Source organism: Arctopsyche grandis, chromosome 13, assembly GCF_051622035.1.
Source record: "Arctopsyche grandis isolate Sample6627 chromosome 13, ASM5162203v2, whole genome shotgun sequence".
NCBI lineage: Eukaryota > Metazoa > Arthropoda > Insecta > Trichoptera > Hydropsychidae > Arctopsyche > Arctopsyche grandis.
The window spans coordinates 7762796-7788588 of NC_135367.1; the positions used below are offsets into that span (position 1 = coordinate 7762796).

General features: G+C 32.8%; 1 protein-coding gene across 1 annotated transcript in view; it reads left to right on the forward strand.

Annotated features, from left to right (window-relative positions):
* Positions 1 to 4238: 4238 nt before the first annotated feature.
* LOC143920748 (uncharacterized) overlaps positions 4239 to 25793 on the forward strand; it is a 117890-nt gene continuing 96335 nt past the window's right edge. The window contains exon 1 of the mRNA XM_077443689.1: positions 4239 to 4385. The gene's annotated coding sequence lies outside the window, so the exon portion shown is untranslated. The remainder of the gene's footprint in view (positions 4386 to 25793) is intronic.

Sequence of the window (25793 nt, forward strand, 5' to 3'; positions counted from 1 at the left end):
TTATTTATTCTTTAAGTCATTCTTATTATGATCATTTACGAAAATAATCTTTAAATGAGACCACGAAATTTTCACTAAGAGAATTGTACTGATTGTAAAACTAAAAGTTAGTAGAATAGGTGTGCAATTTTGAGAGGAAAACTTCAAATAATGCGTTCCAATACATTCATCACAATTTGAACACTCAAGATAGGTGATGCATATGCAAGTAGTATCCTAAACAAATAAAGAAATTGTGGTTCAATTTACAGCTTTAACTTTAACTTAAAGTGATTGAACTGAACCGTCGATGCAATAAAAAATGTATTCTTAGGCAAAGCTATGTACATATACATATGTATAATAAACAACGGACTGAATTCTACATTAATTTTATGTAATATTGTAAGATGGAGATTGAACTGAGATAATGATTAGTTGTGCAAAATAAATATTGTAGTTGGAAGAAATTTTAATACAATTTGATATCAATATGGAGATTTATATAAAAAAAGAATCATTGACAAATGCATAAGCTTTGGAAAATTTTTGTGGCTTTTTCATGCATTCGTTGTGTTAACCGCGTTTTTCGCAATCGTGTAAATTTTTTCGATATGTGTTATTTTAAAAACGTTTGACGTTTGTTTGTGACCGTTTTTTTCAAGCACATACATATATGTATGTACATACATATATTGCGTACATACCTTTATGATACGTACATACATACGCTTGCGATAAAACGTACGTACCAAAGAGATTTGCAATTCAAAACGGAAACATACATTTACAGCCGAGCATTTTTACCAACAGTTTGTTTAAATATTCATGAACGTATAATATTATATAAAATAATTATGAAAAATAGTCAACATATTAGTGAGACGTGTTATTTTCGAAAGCTACCTGCTTATTTACACTTTCCTTCATATGTATGTGTGTACATACATATGAACATAAATATTCCGAGCAAACGTAATGAAATGACACGTAACGATAAAGTTTCTCTTAAAAACACCGCCAGTGTCCATTAAATTGAATGAATATTAATAGAAATAAAATCGAGCACGTGATCTGAAAGAACTTACATACACGGAGAATAAATAAATACACACCATGAAAGTTAAAAGTTGCATTCGAGTTTATTGCAGTGGGTAATAAAATATGGTTTTCGCGTGAATCGAGATACAAGTCACGTTTGCGTTGCAGTTATAACTACCGGTGCACGTAACTCAGTTGACGACCAGGTAATTCGCCAAAGTTTGCGTTGATGGCTTCAACTAAACTCGTTGAGTTCAAACTTCTAACTCAACTGTCTTCCATTTCGAAATTTTTCACGAAGCTATCTCTCTCTCTCTTTCCCTCCCTTTCTATACGCCAAGTTTGTGACGTCACCGCAACCGAAGAAAACCTGAAAACCGAGGCTTAAACTTTAAATCGGAATCACTACCACTTGCCAGGCCTTATTGCCGCTTGTAGAAAACCTCAAAGAACACGATTTTCAACGTATACTACTTCCTACAATAATCATGTCATATAAACGAGCGAAAAGATATATCGTTTTGAAAAATTACCCATATTATTAAAATTAAAATTACCCATATTACCCAATTAGCCACACATTTCATTTTGATACACGTAAATCAGTGCCATGATAAGACTTTACCCCAAGGCGACACATATGATTAGATTATTTTTGTATGAAAGCACTAATTTTTACGTACCTCCTTTAAGCTTCACTTACGATTAAAATTCAGGAAAAAAATTGCCTCTTATCCGATCGTTTTCATACTTTGCCATATTGCTCATTTTGGTCATCAATATACATAAGTAAATATATCATCCGCCATTACGATGGAGAAAAAATATCGTTTTAGAGGCGTTTGAAATATGAATTTCTGAAAAGTGCCTGACGTTTATCCAGTTTTTAGTTTTAAACATAGATGGCGGATTTATTCAAAATAATAATTTTATATACAAATTATAGGAGAGGTATGTTTTTAAAAAACTATTTTTTTCAAACATAACAGTACTTTTGTGGAATACAATAGAGACATCTATGAATAAACAAATTTTTTTTTGATACAAAGCAAATTTGCGAGAAAAATATTACGTAGCATTTTATAAGATTCAACAAATTCGAAATGCTAATAACTCGGATTCGCGAGATACTGAGGGTAGGATACCGATTTATTGTATCCGTTACAACAAAGAAGCTATAAAAATCGGAATATTATGACACGAGACGGTCGATCTGTGTTTTAATAACTACAAGATTTCACCAGCAGCATATTTGGCCAGGACTTGAACCTATGACCTCTACTGATATGAAATATCTCTAACAGTTCATTATGCTGGGGCTATGTATCTATTTATGTTAAGCCATTGATTACCAGTAGGTTTAAATCCCGGCCGAAATCGAGTATACGGTGCTGGCAAGATCTGGATGGTTATTAAATCCATATCGACCGTTTTCTGTTAGAGTTTGCCATTTTATCTAATTTATTTTATCGGATTATTATTTTATTTCTAATTTATTTTATCTGATTATTATTTTATTTCTAATTTATTTTATCGGATTATTATTTTATTTCTAATTTATTTTATCAGATTATTATTATTATTTTATTTTTAATCCATTTTATCGCTATTACATTTTTAATAGTTAAACTAGAGCTTATCTGAAATTATTCTAAATGGATACGGTGCATCCGCTCTAAAATCACCAGACAAATTGAACGACAGATTAACGGACGGCTGCTTTAAATGTAATTCTCGTCTTCTCGAATGATAGATTGCACATCAGATGACCGGTAACCTTTCGATGTGCACAGATGCAATTATTAAAATGGTAATTATTAAAATTGAGTTGGATCTTTCAGGCGAGTTTAATAAGGCAAGATTCGGAACTTATCGAATCTTGCTTATCGATGTGCAATTATCGAATTGAACTTATCGATGTGCAATCTATCATTCGAGAAAACGAGAATTACGTTTAAAGCTGCCATTCTGTTTATCTGGCGATTTTAGAGCGGATGCACCAAACCCATTCTAAATACCTGCATATTTATAAATATATAAAAAAATTGGCTCAATCTCTAGCTCTACATACAGTTATTATATTTGAAAACACTGTCAGTTTAAAAAAACATTCAAGCCATTTTTATGTGAACATATTTAGTTACATATTACAACTACAAAAGAGCAAATCAATGAACAAATACTTGAAATAACAGTACTGTTATAATGATTAGATACAACTTGTATTTAGTATCAAGCTACTATTCATAATTGGTAACGTATACGAGTGCATATATGATAATAAATTAATTTTCAACCCATTAATTTTATTATCACTCGCATAATTTCGATTGTTATTGCGCGCGTTATCCATTTCAAAGTTCGATTATGATTCATTAACATCGACTAATTAAAACACACCGCGTACATACAATATTATAATATTATGTGTAATCCGTTTCAAAAGTGGTAAATTTCCATTGAATTTTAATCGAAGCACTTCGCAGGGCACACATTCCGCCGATAACTCGCAGGATATTTTTCCCTCCGACTAAATGGTCCTTAAAATTAATCCGATCTTCGGCGTCAAGTCGACGAGCGGTTCTCGAGTGTAACGAAACCGTTCAAAAAGGGAGAACTTGAGCAAATTACAAGCCCGGCTTTCCCCGGTATTGGAACTCTTGGATACACCCAGGGAGCTGGCGGCTGGGCGGGTGGGTGTGTGAGAGGTGGGTAACGTTACCCACTCAACTTTTAGAGGGCCAGAAAATTAGCTTTTAGTTTCATTAGCGATTCCCAGTGGGGGCCTAAATCGAATAACTTTCGCGTTCGTCGTCGTGCCAAAACGGTTCTCTTCTCTCCCTCTCTCTCTCTCTCTCTCCCTCTCTCACTCACTCCACCAGTTAACCCTTTAACTGCGGCCGATCTCGGGTGAAAGTGGACCACCCGACGCGCTGACACCCCACTTTCTACACACCTATGTACGCCCCAGAGGCTCATTTGCATGAATTTGTATATAAAATTATAAGAATTAGAAATGCTAATGGACGCGAGATGGTTGATATCGGATATCGTCACTAGTTTTATACAATATCGTCGTACTTAATCTTCATTGAACTGATCGAACATCAGTAATTCAATCAGTCGAAAAGTACAACTAAAACTTTCATTTACATGAAAAAAAACTTCATATTAATTTATCATTATTAAAAATTAAATCAATTTGAAAATGTTAATAATTTATTTTATTTTATCTTTAATTTATACCAGGAATGCCTAACAGGTAACCAATGCGCCTTCCTGGCCAGAAACATTGTACATTTGATACAAATATTATTAGTAATATACAAAATATACAAATACATATTAATTAATATCCACAGATGGTCGAATATGGTCGAATTTGTAAATTTGCACCATTTAAATCAATTCAACAAAATTCAGTAAATACATATCAAATAACATCCACAGAGACATTTATGGTCAAATTTGCAGTATTTTATACAATTCAACGAAAATCGAGATTTTGCGAGAAAATGGACAAGGTTGCCAATTTTTGGGAACTGTTTCAATGAAAATCAGATAAATTGGCAAAAGTGCCTGCCGTAAAATCCCCGCGTCTCGAATACTCGGCTGTGATTGGCCCCCATACTATACTACGTTCCGATACATTTCCCCGCGTCTCGAATACTCGGCTGTGATTGGCTCTCCATACTGGTTCACGGTCCGTCACATGTTACAAACATATTAACAGGCGCACCGTTTTTATATATATTATATACATACATACATAATACATATCTGTGGAGAGAATAAAAATAAAATAAAGCGAAACTTTTGTTCAGTAAAAGTCGATAAACACGTATGATTTTTCGCGTGCAACGAACTGAAGGCTTTTCCTTAACAGCCGTTTAGTTTGGCGTTTCCAGGTCGGCAAGTTTGCGGTATCGCCGAAGAGTTCTCGGGGGATTCGTAGACCTTCAAGACCCTCAACGTTTTCCCTTCCCACCCTTCCGCCCTCTCACACAGGTGGCTGGGCAAATCTGCTTTGCATAAAGTTTTGAAATCACAAGTATCACAGCGTCACTCGTCTAGGGACTTTACGAATGGATGTCGCTATATGAATATGTTTCGGAAGGTGAGACAGAAAGGGTTTTCTACATAAACACGACAAAAATGTTTCCCTATATCGGCATTCATAAACGAATGAGCTCACACCACAACTAGGTCAACTCTTTTTCAACGAAATATGAACATATGTATGTACATATAAAAAAACTTATTTATATGCAAAAAATAATTTGATATCTGCTCGATTCGAACTTCATCGTAAGTAACTTTTTTGACATTCACTTTAATTGTAAGGGTTTCCAATAGTTTCAATTCCTTTAAGGGAGAATTAAATAAAAATAAAATTAAAATAGATTTTCAAATTTGATTCAGCCATTTCCTTGCACCCATTTACATTATCTCGGGTACCATTCGAGCACTAATATTCGAGAAATATAATTTTTCCCAGCATGTTCAATTTCTTAATAAAATAAAATGAAACATTATATGGTATTTTAAAGTTATTTAAAAATAAGTATAATAAAATAATAGCACAAAGCGATTTTAAAAAAAAAAATCTTCTGTGCACCAGTAGACGGACAAAACAGGACAAATCAAACAAAAACAACGATACAAACACAAAGCATGTAAAAAACGGGACTGTCCCAGCCAAAACGTAACTTATGGTCACTCTAGTTATAAGGTATAAAGTTTATCCCATATGAGTAAGATAAAACAAATCTCTTTATTTTAATTACACTTTCTTTTCGCCTACATTAATATGTATTTTAAATGAAGTACAACCACATTGTATGATACATATAATATGTAGTTCGTATTTAAACACTTTTTATGACTAAGTATTTATTATTATTTAATGTCATTCATTGTTTGTTTAAAATGTTTACAAAGATTGTGTCATATAAAAGAAACTGCTTTTGTTCAAATAGTATTGTAATTTAAATTTAGTACATATCTTAATATTATTTTGCGCTATAAATATGTATACTTAAACAATCGGGACTCAAATTCGCTTTTATAACCTATAATATAGATTTTCAAACGGTTCCACAAACGAACATCAAGAATTTCACTCGCGTAATAATACGAAAGGAGCGCATTTGTATGCGTTCAAAAAGGTTTATATTATTTTATATGCGGAAAAAAATTTTCTCCGCGAGCAACGTGCGAATAATATCCCGCCAAATTGGGTTTCGGTAGCGAAATCAAAATATAAATGCTAATGGTATGTTAAATCAGATTAAAGGATAATGGTGCCACGATTGCGGGGCGCCACGTGCAGACAATGCTCGCGCGGTTTTGGAAACACTGGCGGCAGGCGATTAACGCGCGTTTGAATAGCGCGCGCTTTAGCCAACTATAGCGGAATTTTCTCGGCGGATACGTGCGACCTGGGAAAACCGTGGAATATTCAAACCTGCGAATGATTACAGCTCGGCCTACTTTCGACTACACAATGGAAAAGTAGACTAATACACCTGCATACTCGGATGGATTAATTTATTTAGATTTTATGCTTCAACAACTTCGAGTATCATATCCACTGCCTACTAATTTAGCTCTCTGAAAACTACTTGCCCTATTTTAGTTTATGATGACTACAGTACACTGCTTAGTCTATTTAAGCCATTCGTTGTTAATCTAAGCCACACAAAGAAAACATCTCAGTACTAAAGTTGGAGAGATTTGATTGCTGAGAAACTGTCATACAAGTTTGTTTGTGGTAGTATGTAGCTTCTCAGAGACCAGCAACTTCTCAATAGATAAGGCTTTTGTCCTTAACACAATACAATGGGTTGAGTGATTATATTTTGCAACGATCCAAAATACTATTAGACAATTTACCGGACTATACATAGTAACTATACAATTTTTACGATTTTTTTTTTAAATGTATGTAGATATGTATAACATTTTACAAACTTGATTATTTTTATCGAGAATTTGAAGTAAAATTCGAGAGATTTGTCAGATAATAAAGATTCTCAACATCGAAATAGAGACAGATTGAAGTGAGATTATAAAGATTCTCAGGGTCGAAGTTGTGAGTGATTTGAGTGAAATCACAAAAACTTTCAGGATCGAAGTTGAGTCCCAATATTTCTTTAGCATCTACTTCCAACCTACAATATTTTAAATCCCATCCTTATAAATTATTCAAATTAATACTTATACGATACACACAAAATATAGATAGTTTCAATATCAATTGAAAAATATTTCTAAATAAAATAAAACAAAATGTATGAAGTTAAAATGCTTATTTTATAAGTCAATTTCTTATACATATGTATGTATAAATATATATACATATATATTTAGATATGCATATTTAAGCTAAAATAATAAATTCTTTAAATCAAAGAAATATAAAAAGATTTTGATTACTATACATAATTTGATTCGTTGTATAAAATTTAAATAAAGACACAATTTCATCAAGGATTTTTAATTTTTAAATGCTTTTTATTATTATCAAATTGTATTCACAATACATCTTACATATACATATATATATATATATATATATATATATATATATATATATATATATATATATATATTTTAATAGCTACTGATCTACTAATAATTTTCTATTTTATACAATTTTTTTTCTTAGTAATCATAGTATTAAATTATTATAATGTAAAATGTACAGAACAATAGAAAAAAGAGTTCAAAAACCTATTTACAAATTCTTTCATCAAGGATAATATGAGTCTCGTAAATACCAGGCTACGAATCAAACACCCTAATCGAGTTTTACAACAACATATATGTATTACTCAAATATTATATATTATAATATAGCACGAGAGAATCCGCAAAGTAATTATCGCATATGAAAATCAATTCTAGCATGTCGTATTACAAGAGCTTATTGCTAACGAAACAACACACGCACACCCACCCATACACGTATTACATATAATAGTTTCATAACACCGGGTTAGGAGGATGTTAAATTGTAATTTAAATATTTGCGAATGATGGTCACTACTTTTGCGAAAGTATTTATACGTAATGGGCATGGCAGGAAATGATATAATCCCGTGATGAGGGATTTATGTTGTGGCAGGGGTGGATTTCGCGCCCTTACCCCCGCACACTCCGGGCTAAGGCAATCAAAGTCCAGCTCTGTTCGGTGTCAGCGAATGACCCACTAAGCCCCCCTGAGGTCCAATCTGACCCATATCATACTCAGAAATTTAGACAATGCACGCGCAGTTACCTATAATATGACCCGTTCGGAGGAGAATTTATTTAGGTGGCTGTTCTACGAAACGAACGAACGAGCGGATTGTATCAACGCCGCTTATTCAAAGCAACACGGAAAAATCTAACAAAGATTTAAATTTCGTTTATATATGAACCATTACATATGTATATGTAAAGTGAGCGGCAATTAAAGAAAGGTAAGTTAAAATTTAATTGTATGTACTAATCTAAACAATTACAATTTTTGCATACAAAAATATTACTATAAATGCCAACAAGATTTGTATTTGATTAAAATTAATTTATATGTATCTTATTCTGATGCGATTTAAATAATTTTAGGGCGTGTTTATATGGTTCTTCTTAACATTATTCTACGACTTTTATTCCTATATATTGACAAAAAAGTTATATACCAAATTCCTATTATTTATTTTTATTAAATAGCAAATTGCAAATGAATTATTTCCAATTAACAATTTTAAACTTAAACTAACAAAACTATAATAAGTAACCCTAAAATAACATAATATAATTCCAAACATAGCATTTTATTAAAGTTACATATATATGTACATATTTACATCATCGTATGTCATATAGGAATTTGGGTTTTATTTTTAGACTATCCAAGCCCTTTAAATCTCATAGTACTGTTGCCTTGCTTTTCAATATAAATTGATTGAAGTCATCAATTTATATTGAAAAGCAAGGCAAATATTCCATAACTTCTATTATTCAATGCTCTTCTGCTTTGTTTTTATTTATTTTTTTAATTGTTATTATAAATTTTTAGAATTTTTTTTAGTGTCAATGTTATAAACATACATTCGTTGTAATTATATTTGTTTCTGTTTTTAAAAATAAATTATGATAAGCATTTCTATGAATAAGAACTAGTAAAAAATACGGCATTACTTAAATCACTCTGATCTGTGGTAACATATCATCTCAAAGTTAATGAAGACATAAATTTGTCGTTATATTACATACTTTTCTTATTCAAGAATATTTTCCATTCAAATTGATCAAATAATCAGTTTTAATATGTTTAATATAATTTTAACAAACAAACCTATAGTTTGAGATAGTACCCGAAAAAGATTCAACACTTCTGTTTACATATGTATGTACATATATATGTACATACTAAGCAACAATTATGCGAAATAGTTTATATGAAGTATTTCTTTTTTGTTTCTTCTGACCCATACAGTGGAAAACAGTACTGCTACGGTTTAGATAATGTTTCCATAAATAGTTTGTTTCTATTTTTTAAATCCCATTTGTGATTATCAAAATGATACACTTAACCTACAATGGATCATAAAATGCGGTTGAGCTGTGGAATAAACAGTTTAATGTTAACTAATTATTAATAGACGGAAAACCAATCTTACAAATTCAACAACCAAAAGCGGTGTGTCGCTCTGCGATGACCTCACATACGCGGAGAAACACATGGCTATGGAAAGGGCGAAGGGTTTTCCCCATATGGGAAACGCTCTGTAAATATTTCACGAATAACTTCGCATCACCCCTCGCGTCAGATAGTGAAATGTGTTTTAACTATTTACGCCGGCTATGTTAGATTAGAATTTATAATGAAACGAATTTATGTATGATACATACATACATACGTACAAACACACGCATATATTTTGAGAAATTAAATTAGCGTGCGTATTGCCGAGCATTGGCAATTAGCAGAGAAGTCGCGGCGCGCGTAATCAATCCGAGGCACGTAATTTAATTACAAGAACACATTTGTGCGTGTGTTTGTACTATGCATATGTATGTATGTACGTACGTTACGTCAAATTTAATCGACGGATAATTTACCCGATTACGTACAATCCGGAAATTGTGCGACAGTGTGCGCGTTACGACGAACGCATGAAATATTCCGATGTTTTTAAAATACAATAATATAATGGCGAACGGGTACGTTCAAAATTCAATCAATTATTCTACAATACAATTTAATAACATTGAAAATTAATTCATATTTGAACTCACAATATGAGTGAATTTATTTTAGGAATACCTCGAGTTTTGACTGATATTTTAGTACTTGAAAAGAAAACAACTATTAACAAAAAAGAAACTTCCAGAATATTAAAGGTTAAAAATTTATATTCGTACAACGTGAATTTAGCGAGAGCTCGCTCGTGAAAATAAGATATTCATGGTTTTCTCCACAAAAGTGTTGAGATACAGCGATGTATTAAATAGAAATAAAAAAAACTAGGAATATTGCTTGTTGAGTGGAAAAATTTCCGCTATAATTGACATAAAAAAGCACGATAAAATGTTAATTAAATTTTTCAAACATATTTTACATCACAATTTTATTAAAATTTAAAAATAAAACACTATCTTACAATGACGTAAGATTTAGTTTTTAGTTTGTTATGCATAAAAATTAAATTGTAATTTGAACTTTATTATTTAAGAATTTTTAATGCTAAATTCTTTGGTAATTCACCTCACTTTGACGACTGATCAAAGTGAGGTCAATTAATAGTTACCACTAAGTTACCAGATAAATTTATTAATATTACATAAATCGTAGACATGTAGAGAGGCTTTTGAGATCGAAGTTAAAGACGCAGCAAGTAGTGCTAGAGGTAGATTATAATCTACCTCTAGCTAGTAGATTAGATTAGATTAGATTAGATAGGTAGATTATAATCTAATCTTATTATCATTAGTCACCGGAGCCTGAGGGAGCCGTGTATTGTTCAAAGGTTGTAAATGCATTATTAAAGGTTTGCCGAGCAATGGATAGCACTGTGACTATCCTACCTCTAATTATCATCTACCTCTATCTAATCTAATCTAATCTATCGTCGACCGAACATCAATAATCGACGATCCAGCTCCAAATGAAGCACGGAACAGATCCGCCGAATATTTATACACAACGTGTACTCCCAGCACAGAGAGACCATTGGTTGATGAGTCGCGAGACCTTATTGGTTACCGTTCATGATTTATTCATACGGCGAGGCCTTTTTGGCGCGAACGCGAGATTAGGTGATCAGTACCAGTAAACCTACAGTTGACAAACACCAATCACTTAATCTCCACATTAAAATATTATCAAAACGATAGTTCTTAGTCATTTCAACGATGTGTGTCAGTATATAGTATAGGGTAGTCTCAGAATTATAACTTCATGAATAGCCGTATATATTTATTTGATCGATACTTATGCAGTTCACGGATTCGAAACCGCAGTCGGACGGATTCAGAAAAAATCTGTTATCCAGCATATTATATTTCACAATATGAGTATGTGTGTCGGATAAGGGAGAAAATAAAGTGAGGTGGAGCGGCAAAGTTTTAATTGGTTTATAACAGAGTGGCGCGTGCGGGTGGCGGCATCCTCCCCCACCCCCGCCCCGGCACGGAAGCAAAGGCAAACAGCTTTGTCAACGATAGCCGAGCGGTGGTGGAGTCCCTTAGGGTTGCATGGGGGGTCGCGTGCTCCTCCTTCGTCCCCCGCACAGCCACCGTCAGGTCAGCAGGGCTCGTCATCCCTCGGCCGTGAGGGTATTATGTAAACGCGACGCGGTGCCGAAGGGTGCGCGCGTGACTGAAGGGCGTGATGTTAATTAAAATTTGTTTGCTCTACATCTGTGGCCGTATTTACGTTGCTCTATACACACCCCGCTGAACAGTACAAACACGCGTCCGGAATCTGTGGGCGATCTTGGGATTTTAAGAGGTCGAACCCGGTATGTGTGTGTGGAAAACAGGAGAAAGGGGGGGCGTGTATCCGGTTGAAATTGCCTTCCGCAATAAGTACGACTATATGTCCGTTCCGGAATGATAAAACAATACAAAAAAGAGAACAAACAAAAAATATCGTTATATTACGAACATATGTAATTAAAAAATATCCTTGAAAATCAACAGTGCTAATTGCTTTCAATAGCGTTCTATGAAATTATTCAATATTGTATGTACATACATATATGTACATATGTCTATGAATTACAAATAATACAAAAGCCATTGTAATATGGATACGTTTTATTAGAAAACATGGGAACATTCTTCTAGGATTGGTACCAATTTTTTATATGCAATATTTGGTAAATAAGTGAAACGTAAAGGAGGTTTGTAAAAAAACAACGCAAATTAGAATCCCTTTAACTTCAACATTTATTGTGGCTATAGGTATACATATATGTAGTAACTTCTAACTTATATTATTTTATTTTATAGAAAGATATACATACATAATTAATATCTATAATAGTTTAAAACGTGTTTTCCAAAATTATTAAGTATAAATACGATATATAAAAGAAAAGTGTAAATAAGATGCAAAAGAAAGTCGAGCGGAAATTGGTAAAATGAACTACATAAATGTATATAAGACAGTTGATAAATATTGAGTAAGATAGTGTAAAGAAAATTGTAAATAAGATGCAAAAGAAGTCGGGCGGAAATCGGTAAAATGAACTACATAAATGTATATAAGACAGTTGATAAATATTGAGTCAGATATTGTAAAGAAAAGTGTAAATGAGATGCAAAAGAAAGTCGAGCGGAAGTCGGTAAAATGAACTACATAAATTTATATAAGACAGTTGATAAATATTGAGTGAGATAGTAAGAAGAAGAAATTAATGTCTTGCAATAGTAAATTCGCTTTTTACGATGATGATGATGATGACGATGGTATATTAAAAAGGACTTTTTACGTACTAACTCATATGTATAATTATTTTGTAATAATTACCTACATTTGTATGTTATATTTGAAATACTACATTTTGTAGGTATGAATTATAAATAATTTAAATTCCATATACATTTCTGATAGAAACACGAATTTGGGATAGATACACGAAGCAATGGGAAAACAGCCGTATTATCATCCCAAAAAAATCATGAAAAAGTCATCAACAGAACCGGGAAGAGTGAAGGCGGATCGTCCATTGGATACCTGATGACAATAAATAACCACGACGCTCAGCATTGAGAAAAACGAAAAAGAAAATCTTTCGTTATAAAATTTAACCTTTATCACAAAGATCCTAATTGTGAAAATTGATTCATTTACTAGAAATGTTTTTAAATAATGATCTACAAAACAATACACAATCTATCAATTTTTCAAACATAACCACATATGTATATAAACACTTACATACATACATACATATGTAGCTCATATTTACAAATTAAATATAGAAGTGAATAATTTAGAATACGAAAGTAGGTGTATGAATATTTTTTCCAACATAAAAAGAAAATAAAATACCTTCTTTCTCGGCATCAATATTTTAAAGATCTTTAGCATAAAAAATCCAAGTCTCACATCGTTACACCTGTGTATCATTTCGCTCTAAATATTTAGATTAGAGTAGCTACGCGCTAGCATACGATCCACACTTTACAGTCACGAACACGACCGAGCTTACTTTTCAAAGATTACCTGTACCATTCTAGTATTATATAATACATACATACATGCATAGGCAGATATACATTTGAAAGTATCCGAGACGTCGAGCGAAGTCTACCTGCCCTCCTACCACTTTTGACAAATGTCGCACTTGCCTCTCGCGTTTTGAATAGTTAATCTGTGTATTATTTATAAAGGAAATAAGACTGAGTAAGAACGAACGCGAACTTCGAAGTCGGCAAACTTACCTACATACAAATGATGTTACTTCTGCCGTAGAGGGGGATCCCCGGAACAGATGCTCCGAATTGGGACGTATCCGCGTAGTTTTATTTTTCGTTCATGCGGCTCCATTCGGGAAACTTATGATTCGCATTACGCCTGCAAAGGGTTTTCTTTATACCCTTTTGTGTTTTTATTTCGAAACGTATGAAGATACTTACGAATGGGGAAGGGGGGGGCAGGGAAACAAGAGAAATGAGAAAGGATTGTCGATTACAGAAATTTTCGCTACGTGCTTGCAAGAAGCGAACGATTGTTCGATGTGTGTGTGTGGGGGTGCGCGTTGCAACATGACACGTGTGCTGTTTTCGAGATGATATTGCATCAATCGTTCGATCACACCATGAAATCGTGATACAATATGATCAAAAATTGAAAATTTACTGTTTAAATATATAATAGAGGGTGTTTTATTGATGCAATATATGTGTATATGTATGCTTTTGTGGGGGTTATAAATAAAGTGAAGAAGATTGGCTTCACTGAAAAGAACGCACTAAATTGTCCACTCTCTCTTCCTTCATTTCTGTATTTTTTCTCTCCAGAAGACGTGAGACATATCCATATATGTATCTACCTGTACATATGTACATCGGGGAGTACCTTTTCCAAGATATAACATTTTTCACGACCAAGCACTAACATTCGTAATACAAACGCGGTACTCTTACTATATCTACGTATTAGAGTGATACTTTGTAGATTATTTTTATTATTACATATGTAAATGAAAGTCCCGTCAAAGTTTTTTATTTACTTCACTTTGTTAGTTCAATGATAATCGTGCCCGTCAAAATTCATGATCTGATTTTGAATCACTCCCACTCTTTAGATATTTTTTGATATTTTAGCGACATACTAGGGCTAGCTAACATTGAAGTAACCTAATGAAGCTAGAAGAGTTTAATCTTTAACAAACTCATTAAAAATTACATGGGAATCGTGTCAGATCGAAACAATGACTACTAGCTATCCAAACGTGGCTTTCTACCGTACATTTGCAACTTTCGGCGTAAAAACTTGATCAGTAATAAAAGTTTATCTCATATAAAATTATTTAAAAAAAATACTTAACGAACATTTATTTACATATTTTACCTCAATCTATCTCCAATTAAAAAAAAATTATATATATAGGAATGATTTTTAAACGATCCGAGCCGTATGAGTGGTTGGGCAAACTGCTAGGGATAAAGTGTGTGTGGTATGCATGGGAGAGACCGGATGCGTGTTGTTATGGTCACTTGTTGAAGAACAAGCCCGACGATATGGGTATAATAAATAGTTCTTTCTGAATCTGTGCGTTTCACTTGGAATCCTTCACATCCGGATCCTATATATATATTAGAATGCAAATAATATATTTTTTTTACCGAAAGGAAAACCTCTCTAGTGCGTACCTACATATATACATATCTATGTATGTACGTATATGCATAAAATTGAACACAGATAAAATATAAAATTTTCAGAGGTTTAAAAAACTTTTGAAAATGAATAATGCAATCATTGTAATAAGAGAATTTTATTTTTCCAAATAAAAAACTCCTATTTTCAAACAAACGAAAAATAAGTTATAGTTATATACTTAAAATCAGTTTCTAAATTTTTCCAGCTTTAAAATCATGGTCGTACGTACCGTTTAAAATTGCCCACATACATGTCTATAAACAAAGTGAATACCGTTCTATCGGAAATACACTTACTATTTATATTCAAGTTTTCCAATATTCCGAAAAACAAACAACAATAACCGACCATAATATAAATTCAGATAATTTGAATAGAAATCCAATTTTAAAACAAAATTACACATTCGCCGGGATAAAATCTCCAGATACGTAACTGAATAGCGGCACTTTAATTCGACTCACGCTATCAAAATCAACATTCCGTTAACGCTCTTCACTTAATTACTTTAATTAAGGCCGCGTATAGAGAGAGGGGCAAGGGCATGTATAAAGAGGGATATATGTATATATATATATACTACCTATGTACATATACATATACACAGATTCTGTGTGGGGTCGGGGATGGGACGATTAACGACATAAATTGCAACTTTTAATTACGGGGGGGGGAAGGAGGGCACTTTAATCGACGGCATCTCACAGACACAATGGACGACCTCTTTTCCGTTGTCGTTTCCGGTTTCCTTCTAACATACCTACCACCCTGATTTACCCCCCCCCCGGTGCCCTTTTCCCCTCTCGTCCTATGCCGGGAAACACTCGAGACTCTCGGGTACTCGACTGCGCTTTGCCAAATCCGCGCGCGAAAATTGAAACTGGGGAACGATAGCGGCCTGTTTACTCAACGCTCGAGCTGGCAATCATAATAATAGAGAATGGTGATTATGCTTGCGGAGGTGGATTTATTATATCCGGTCGGGATGGGTTTTCGGTGTGGAGGATAAAGAAATATTGCCGCTAGTACATACATACATACATAAAAGAGTAGATTCTGTGGTTATATTTACCTATACCTTAAGCAAGTCTCAAACTAACGTAAAGTTTTCCCTATAGCTTTCACGCAAACGCCAGTTGAAATTTAACTTTGTAATTTGAACACCATGCAAGAAGAGCATGGCAAATATTTAAAAAGAACGTCTCTTAAAGTATTAACCAAAAGTTAATAATTTTATTTTTGTAATACCTACATAGCCAACTCGGCGGTCTATGTAAAATATCTAAATATGTATCAGTGGCGTTCCGTGACTTTTAAAGCAGAGGACTAGGTTTGGACAAAAAAATACATTTTTCAATTATATTAATCTGTCTTGAAGTGATGAGTATAATTTTTCATTTTTGTGCTAACAAAAATATCCTTAGTAGCCTACCTTTATTAATAACATCTTATTTGTCTTCAAAACATAATCTTCTGAGTGATTTGTCGAACAAACGATCCAGAATGTACCATTTTAAGGCCTCGTTATTGATTTATTCTGAAAGAATCAAGAATCCCTTGCCATATTTGCACTTAAGATCTTTGTCAATATGTGCTATTTTAACAAACAAAAATTAGTTCAGAATGATGTGTGACAAACTCAAATCAGAATATCCTTAGCAACATTCTGTAAATGCTTAAAGAGACGAGGGATCTAAAAAAACAATTCTTTTCGACGGAACGCTTATACATAACAATTCACCAGAAAAGCGAAGAGAACAGAATTGGGAAGATTTAAATATTATTATAATCATAACATATGTTTTAATAATATTTAAATCTCCCTAGTTTTTTTTGCAGATTGAGTCTGAGTTAATCATAAATTTGTCTATACATAATATAATCATGAGGGTTATATAAAAATGGCCAAAGCACAAATTTTTTCAGGGATTTGTAATTAACCAGTGAACATTTAATTACCAGCTCCCCATATTAAGATCCAAAAGTACGATACTACTTAAGATGAGCTCGTTTTTCTTAATTTTTCACTACCAAGAATTAAACACGAGATGGTAAGAGATGTTTTATTTATGATGGTTGAAATAAAAGGATTTTGGAAATCTTGAGTGAACAATTTTCCGGAATCCGATGGATAACAGCACCGCATAGAAACCCAGATATTAAACATTGAAATATTACTTCGTTTATTACTAACATAATATTATTTTAACTGTCTATTTATAGGTCATATTATAACTTGATATCATCTCACTTAATTGTTAGACATATGTATATGAGTATATGACTGTAATTGATGAGATAGTATTAGAAATTGGAAGTTCTAAATTGAAGTTTGTAGATTTGCATACCGAACAAATAAACATACAAACTTTTATCTTTGATTAACAGATAGATAGATATAGTATTACCGAACTACAAAGAACTTTGTACAAAGCTGTCGTATTTCATAGTGGAGACATATTTTATATTTCGGTCGTGATTGTGTCTGATTAAGCCACTCTGCTAAAACGCCTTTATTGTGCCTCACGGGTATTAGGAAATTCGCATGAATAGAGAGAACCTTTGGAAGGCTTTGTACCATCTCACCCGAATGTGTATGCGCGCTGTTTTTGTAGTTATTTATCTCGTGTCAAGACAGCTCCAAACAATGAATGATGCAAAGATAAATCTACGCTCACGAGACGAGACGAGACGGCGAGTCTGCTAGATAATCTCCCCATAAGGAATATACGCTTTTTCTTAACATTTAATGAGACTCTGAATACTTTTTTTATAGATGCGATGAGATTGATGACCGTCTGCAATGAAACAGCAATAGAAATTCGTGCCCTTATAACTCAAATGCCATATTAATAAAAAATGCACTCATTTTGAGTCAAAATGTTCTTCGTCTTATGAGATTATTAACCGTATTTGCCTGACTTTGCCCTGGCGAATGAAAGTTGAAAAATAAAACACTTTCAAAAGCTTCGAACCCTCCTAAAGCTCGTCCATGAGATAGTATACTAAATTTGTGGATTAAAATAGAAAATTGTGGATTTGCATAGCAGACAAAGAAACAAACATTCTTTTATATTCATATGTAAAGATTCAAAAATAGATTAGGATGTCTGAAGTATGGTTAAAGTAAAAATACTCAACCAAGTTTGTTTATCTTTTCAAGTCCACCTTTGATGGATGCGGAATCATGTTTTTTAGAAAAAATAAACAAAAACAAATTTTCATATCTGTTGGCAAACTTTTGAGACACATATTTTAAAATTTCACAGTGAGATATGTTCCCAAATGCTATGCTATTGTCACTTATATATTGTTTATTCATACAAATAAACAAACTAGATAAACAATTTTTGAATTGCATAAAATTAACTCAAAAAAAATTCTGAATCGTTAAAACCATATAAAAATTAAGTATAAATGATCATGTATTTTAACACTACACACGACAGAAGTAAAACTTCTTTATGCAAAAAAAACTAAATACACTAAAGGCAGGGCCGCCGAGAGAGGGGTGGTGAAGCTGGGGTAAAAGTTTCAGGGCCAGGACTATTTGAGGGGGCTGTTAGAAAATTGATATGATTTTTTGCATATTAAAAATATATCTATTTATTTTTTTTGGTTTTTCATAGGGTATCGAATTATTTTGCCAGGGCCCGGGATTCCTCTCGGCGGCCCCGACGACAGGTCAAAAATAGACAAGGCCAGTTTTGAAATTCTCAATGAATATTTTGATTTACCATTATAAAGCTTCTATCAATTAATATTTCAGAAAAAAATTGGTCGATGATAAATTGTGTATAGAATGAATGCTTTTGATTGTAATTCATCTATATAAAATGAAAAACTGCATTATCTTTGCTGATTATATGACAATACAAATATTTAACGATTAAATATTATATGTTTATGTCGGTAATTGGATTATTAGTTACATTACGATCGTCTAAAAGACGATTTTTGCCATTAAAATCGAAAATATGGAATATTTGGCACTCGAGTTCTGGTTAGTATGATATGTAGTTATCGCTAGTATGATGGCCTTTTTGGCTGTCATATGTTATGTTATAGAGATTTTAGTGACTTTTGGGCGAGCGCTTTGTGACCATTAATCACCGAACCGATTATGTCATCGACTTTTGATAGCTATGGCAACACCAACCAAATCGAAGTAATTTCGTCGATGATTTTTTGTGATGAGACGTTTCAACGGGTTCCTATGATGATTTTTTCCACCACGCCATCCAAATTATCATTGTCAAAAAGAATTTCAGACAAAAGTTTATAAGTATGCGAAATATCAGATCGATTTGACGAGAAGAAGTGGTACTTAAGACAACGGCGAACGGAGTCATCCTAAATCTCTTTAAAACAGATTTAATATTGATCAGCACGTGACATTTTTTTGTTTGTTTGTTCATTGCCGCAAAAAAATGGAAAGAGCCATCCCTTTACTGATTTTTAAACATCAATAGATTCGTCCTTTATTATTTTTATTGCGAAATAATGCCGTCGGATAAAATCAACTTGAATAATTATCGTGGAAAAAGTGCGCATAAATCAAACCGGCAAGGGGAGATCGCAGCCGCAAATTCAACTGCGCGCGACACGAAAAAACTTTTAGGCTCAGAAACAATTTTTTATTTTCAACACAGTGGCGGTCCGTGGGTAGTGGAGTGCACATTGCTCCACATTTACATATATTTTTTTTCACCCTAGTCGCGCGCGCGTGCGTCCCGATTTTCCGCCTCGAGGAAGAATTCATAACAATAACAATTTAGTAGGCCGTCCCCCATTGTTCTTGCGGACGGCCGTATCATCTGGCGAGTGTTTTCTCTCATAACATCCATCCCAGAGGTCCTCATCTGAACTCGACCCATCCCTCCCTCCCACCCCCCATCCCGACCGTCCCAACTCCGTCAATATTTCCGGAGGTCTTTTTAAATAACAGCACATTTGGGGTGGAGCAAAGACGCGAAGAGGGACGCGTATCGCTCCCGGCGCTCCCCCGGGCCATCTAAATCAATTAAAATTACTCCAGGCTCCGTGGCCATTGTGAGCGGGGTGCTTCGATACTTTATTTATTTATATAATATTTCAAAAAGTTACCACTCGACGGAGTGAAGTTATCAGTCAAATTTTACGATTTACCAGCGCGTCCATCGGTACAGAAGTAGGGGAGAAATCGACCAGATTCACATTTCGTATATTAATGCTTCCCAAACTGTGTTATCCGTTAGATGAAAATATTCAAATCATATTTGCAAACTATTTATTGGCTGCTTCTGTTTGAAGAAATGAAATGAAATGGGTTATTTTTCACGTAGTTGTAACTTAATGGGGCTTAGGTCTCTCGTTTGGCTGGGGAAAATCCTATACTAAATACATACATATGTATGTATGCATATCGAGAGACAACTATCTCGATATGAATACTTCTTTCTGAGAATCTATTTTCGAACAAAACATTATTTTGTCTATTAAAAATGTATAAAATTATTATATATTTCAAATTGAAAGTAGGAATCAATTATCGTAATAATGGTAGTACCTTATAATAATGGTAATAATTTATTCTATCAGAATAATCCTTTATTCAGGCATTTTATATTTAAGTGTTATTAGCACTAATGATTTTGAATCGTTAAGTTTTAGTTAAATTTCTAAAAAATATAATTATTTATTTAATAAAATTGTTTTTTTCAATATTTGTGTGTATATACACACAATGTTTTAATTAAATTTCTAAATATTATAATTTATTTTTAAATTAAATTTTTTTTATTATTTATTAATCTAATTTTATATTCAAATATTCTTCAAATATCAATATTTGTGTATATATATAAGACATTGGGATAAACCCGACTTTTTACAGGTAAATTTGAAATAAATAAATAAATTAGTTGATACCGGTATTTCAAAATAATATATTAGTGGCATAAGTTTTTTTCAAATTGCTACATTTAATTTGTCGAAAACAATATTTTAATAGCTAAAAGCTACAAAAATGACTAATACGTACTTAAATATGTACATACATATATCGTTCGAAAGAAGGAGAATATGAAATGCGCATTGTGGGGCATTAACCAAAGTATTGTTATCAACGTAAGGAAAATTCAATAGTGGTACTACCGTCATTGACTTACTATCTCAGTAATATTGGTATTGAAAATACAAGTTACTGATCGTTAAAAAACATCTTTCACAGATAAATTGCCAAAGATTTGTCTGTCGATTTTTATATAGATACTTAAAATACTTTAAAGATGTCTCTTCTTTTATAACTGACTCGAAAACAAAGACTGAAATTGATGATGAAGTAAACTATGTATGTAGTATGTACATACATATGTACATAAACATAAGCTACGTTCACGTATGTATGTATGTATGTTGCGCGCGCGTGTCCGAAAGTTTATTCTCTCCAGTTTGTCTGAAACATCCTGAATCAAATTTTGAGACTGATAGATGAACTTTTCAAAATGCAAAGGAAAAACAGCCCCTGAAGCGGACTACATATGTTTTTAAGAAAAATTTAAATAATATGAGATAACTTTTGGTAGCGGATTCGCCTGTCGGACAAAGCTCTATTCAAATTTTGCCTTCAAGAAATTTGTACATATCATACTATGTAACAGTTACATACATACACATTGCCCTACCACAGCCCACACCATAATTAGTTTGGTCGAAATTCGGGGGTACGTCGGTAAAATCCATGTCTCTAAAGGGGCACGAACATGTTGTAAGCTTGGGAAACACTACCGTACAGTACCTACATATGTATGCACGTACATACGTAGGAGATGGTGGGTGCTATACGGCGTGGGGAGATTCGATAAAATAAAGGTCATAAAACTGTATGTAGTATCACGGTCGAGGTTGAATGAGATCAGGGAAAATATACGGTGATTTGAAATCAATAGGTGACCTCAGAAGTTTGGATCGATCGCGAGGTTGGGGCCGCCCGTAACGGCGTATTTGTATAGGCGATTGTCCCGCCAGCCGCTACACCCGAATATAAATCGAGCTTTTAACACAAAAACTCTCTTTTCACATATATGTATGTATACAAACGAGTGTATATATGCTCTGTGTGTGCTAAAGAATATATTGTATTGGAAAAAAAGCGACTGAAATTCGGCTGCTGGGATACAGATCGGTAAAAATGACACTCCACTACATACTACAATGCGCCCATAAAACGAAACAGCTGTAAAAATTCTTCTACTATTTACTTCAGTTTAATTATTGACATTATTATCAGTGGTAGTTGTAAAAGCCGGATATTATTTTTAGCATTGCAATAATTCTGACATGAATATTTGATTAGAGCAAAAATGATGTTATGAAACAACGGTAAATAAATACAGATGACTTATACATATATGAACATGCATTCAATTCGCACTATCGTATCAAAGCTGTATGAAAAATGTTTAAAATACCGTAAATCATCGTAATAAATGAAACTTCTGTTAATATTATTGATTTTCACAAAGCAAATGTATAATACAAGACTGTCATAAATTAATGTTTTGATACAAAACATTAATTAATAAGTTATAATGTATAAGTGTAGGTACATTTTTAAACGTCGAAGGAATTCCTGAAACTATCACAACTGAAATAGTTAATCTAATGAATGAATCAAACTTGGATGTCGAAAACGATTTTAATGAATTAATTGAATCTTATTCAGCACCTTTATCAAATCAAGACTTAATTGAATTACGAGAATTCAATAAGAAGCAAATTGAAAAAGAAGGCGATGAAACCATCGTTAAAGCTTTGACCGTTAAAAATATGAACGAATTATATGATTCGAATTTTATAAGATATAGTTTGAAAAATATACAGTTATAGGCATTTAAACAATTAAAATCTAGTAAAACGAGTGAGGGTGGGGGGCGGAAAATCAAACGTGCATGGATAATCACCCTAACGTAGTCGAGAGTTATCATCCTTTCGAGATTTTTAAAGTTTTTAAACATTGCTCATTACGATTACATTTCACTATCAACGTAGCGGACAAATTTGATATCTCTATCGGGGGCCAAACCTCACAAAATGGCAAAGTGTTAAAGCGATTGGAAGAGTTTTAGGAGGTTTGAGATGTGAAATTAATACATTTTAAAATGGGTGTATGGCTAATACATTGTAAATAAATAAAATCTAATAGAGACTGTATATTTCGGTATATTTTAATTACTTCCAATAGATAAAACAAAAACTACACCCAATTTACAACACAATTATAAAAAGCCACGAATAATTCGCTACCTTTCATTAGATCGATAGAAATTAACGATAATTCATCTTCAATTTAAATTAACAACGTTTTTCACTCGCAATTATAATATAATATATTATTCATAGATCATATTTCGGCCTTTGATCAGTCCAAATAATCAAATTTGACGTTTGATAATCAAATTAATCCCACATAATTAAGCCACCGCTGACGAAACGAGCATTAAGCTTAATCTACACACATACGTTCACAGTTTGAACATCTTATATACTATGATACATATAAACGATTATCCACCGATTCTAATTAGTCAAATAATAAGCCAATACATTTATTCATTAAAATATTTAAAGCATAGCATAGAAAATATTTGTAAACACGGCTCAATTTAATAATCGCAAACGTTAAATTTCACTTAGAAATGGCAGTCAGTCATACATTCAGACAGGCCCCACTCGCGAGACTGAAAGCATTTCTAGCATTACTTGGACAGTTTTCCCGACAACATGAAACGAAGTTCAAATATTCACTATGGCTTAATATTTATAGTGCGCTTTGGAAACTATTTGCATGTTTGCATACGTCCAAAAGCTCCGGTCGCCCCGCTCACAGCGGTCCCTTAAGGGCTTGGGGAATTTTCGCTAACTATAAGCAAATAGACAAAGGCCTGAATGCGGCACAGAAACCGTCACAATCGCATTAAAACGCTCCTAAACCTTTTTATTCACCGGAATACCCTATTCAAATCACAGTTTAATAAATAAACCCCTCCGAACAAACCGCGTCGTTCGTCAATGGCGTGTATCGCAAAGACGAAATATGTACATACAAAAGCGTGAATAATTTAAAATTTAATATGAATGTGTAAATTTAATACAATCTCACCAAACGCCAAGCATAATAGACTTTGACTCACCTGTAACAAAAGAAATCAAAACGTTAATATAATATTAAAATATACATACATATATTTTTGACATTTGAATAATAATTACACATATACATATATAAAAAAAATGTCATATTCAACCAACTCTTGACAAGTTCATTACGAGATTATAATTTGCCGTGCCTGAATGCCATTTTTTCCACCTAAGTGAGTGTAGATTATTGGATGTTATTTTAACATATTTATCTGGCAGCCTGCGCTCATCATTATTCTCTTAATTTGAATGTGATGTATGTGTGGAATTTTAATCTACTCTCTTCCATTTGGGCCTAGTTGTGATTTTTTTTTTGTTTTTATTTTCCTCTCTCCTTATGTACATTTTTTGGTACTATTTTTCTTTTGTAGAATGTAAAACTAAGAATAGGATTTGAGTATTTTATTTTATTTGATTTTTACAGCTATGTTCATTTTTTTTCTTACGTATTATTTTTCTTTTGTTTTTTTATTATTTATTTTATCGTGTTATTCTGCTTTTTATTTCATGCATTTACTTTACTTTTTAATGTATATAAATAATTTTTATTTAATACGTACATTTTTGATACAATTTTTGGTATGCTTTTTTTTTTTTTTACATCCCTCTACTTTCGAACATTTAACTTTCGCACACATTTTCAGGAACCAATTACGTGCGAAAGTTGAGGTCCGCCTGTATATCATAATACTATCTAAAAAAATAATTAGAGGGATTATACATACATACATAGCTTAGAATTAAATTCGAACTATTACGTCTAGGTTTTTCTGCTTTGAGTCTGAAAATTTAGATAAGCTTACATATCTACATAGATACATGCACGACCTTCTACATGGTCTATATGGATGACCAATAGACCAATTTTAATCTATTCAATTTTGCATTAGGTTCATTAATCGCTATGAGAGCGTCGTTAAATTTTGACAACCTGTACTTTATCGCACGATATAAACCAGTCTAAATAGAAACTTCCATTGAACTCTACACGTATACATATATATTATAGAATTTTTGATTACATCTCCGTCTTATATTATATATTTATTTAAAAAAATCCAGACCATTGTGACATGATAATTAAACAAAAGTTCAAAATTGATTAATTTACTTTGCGAACTTCATCAACTTTAACACAATCCAGCGAACTGAGCAAGTCACCAGGCTAACTATATGTGTAATTATAATTGATTTAAAGTGTCATTCT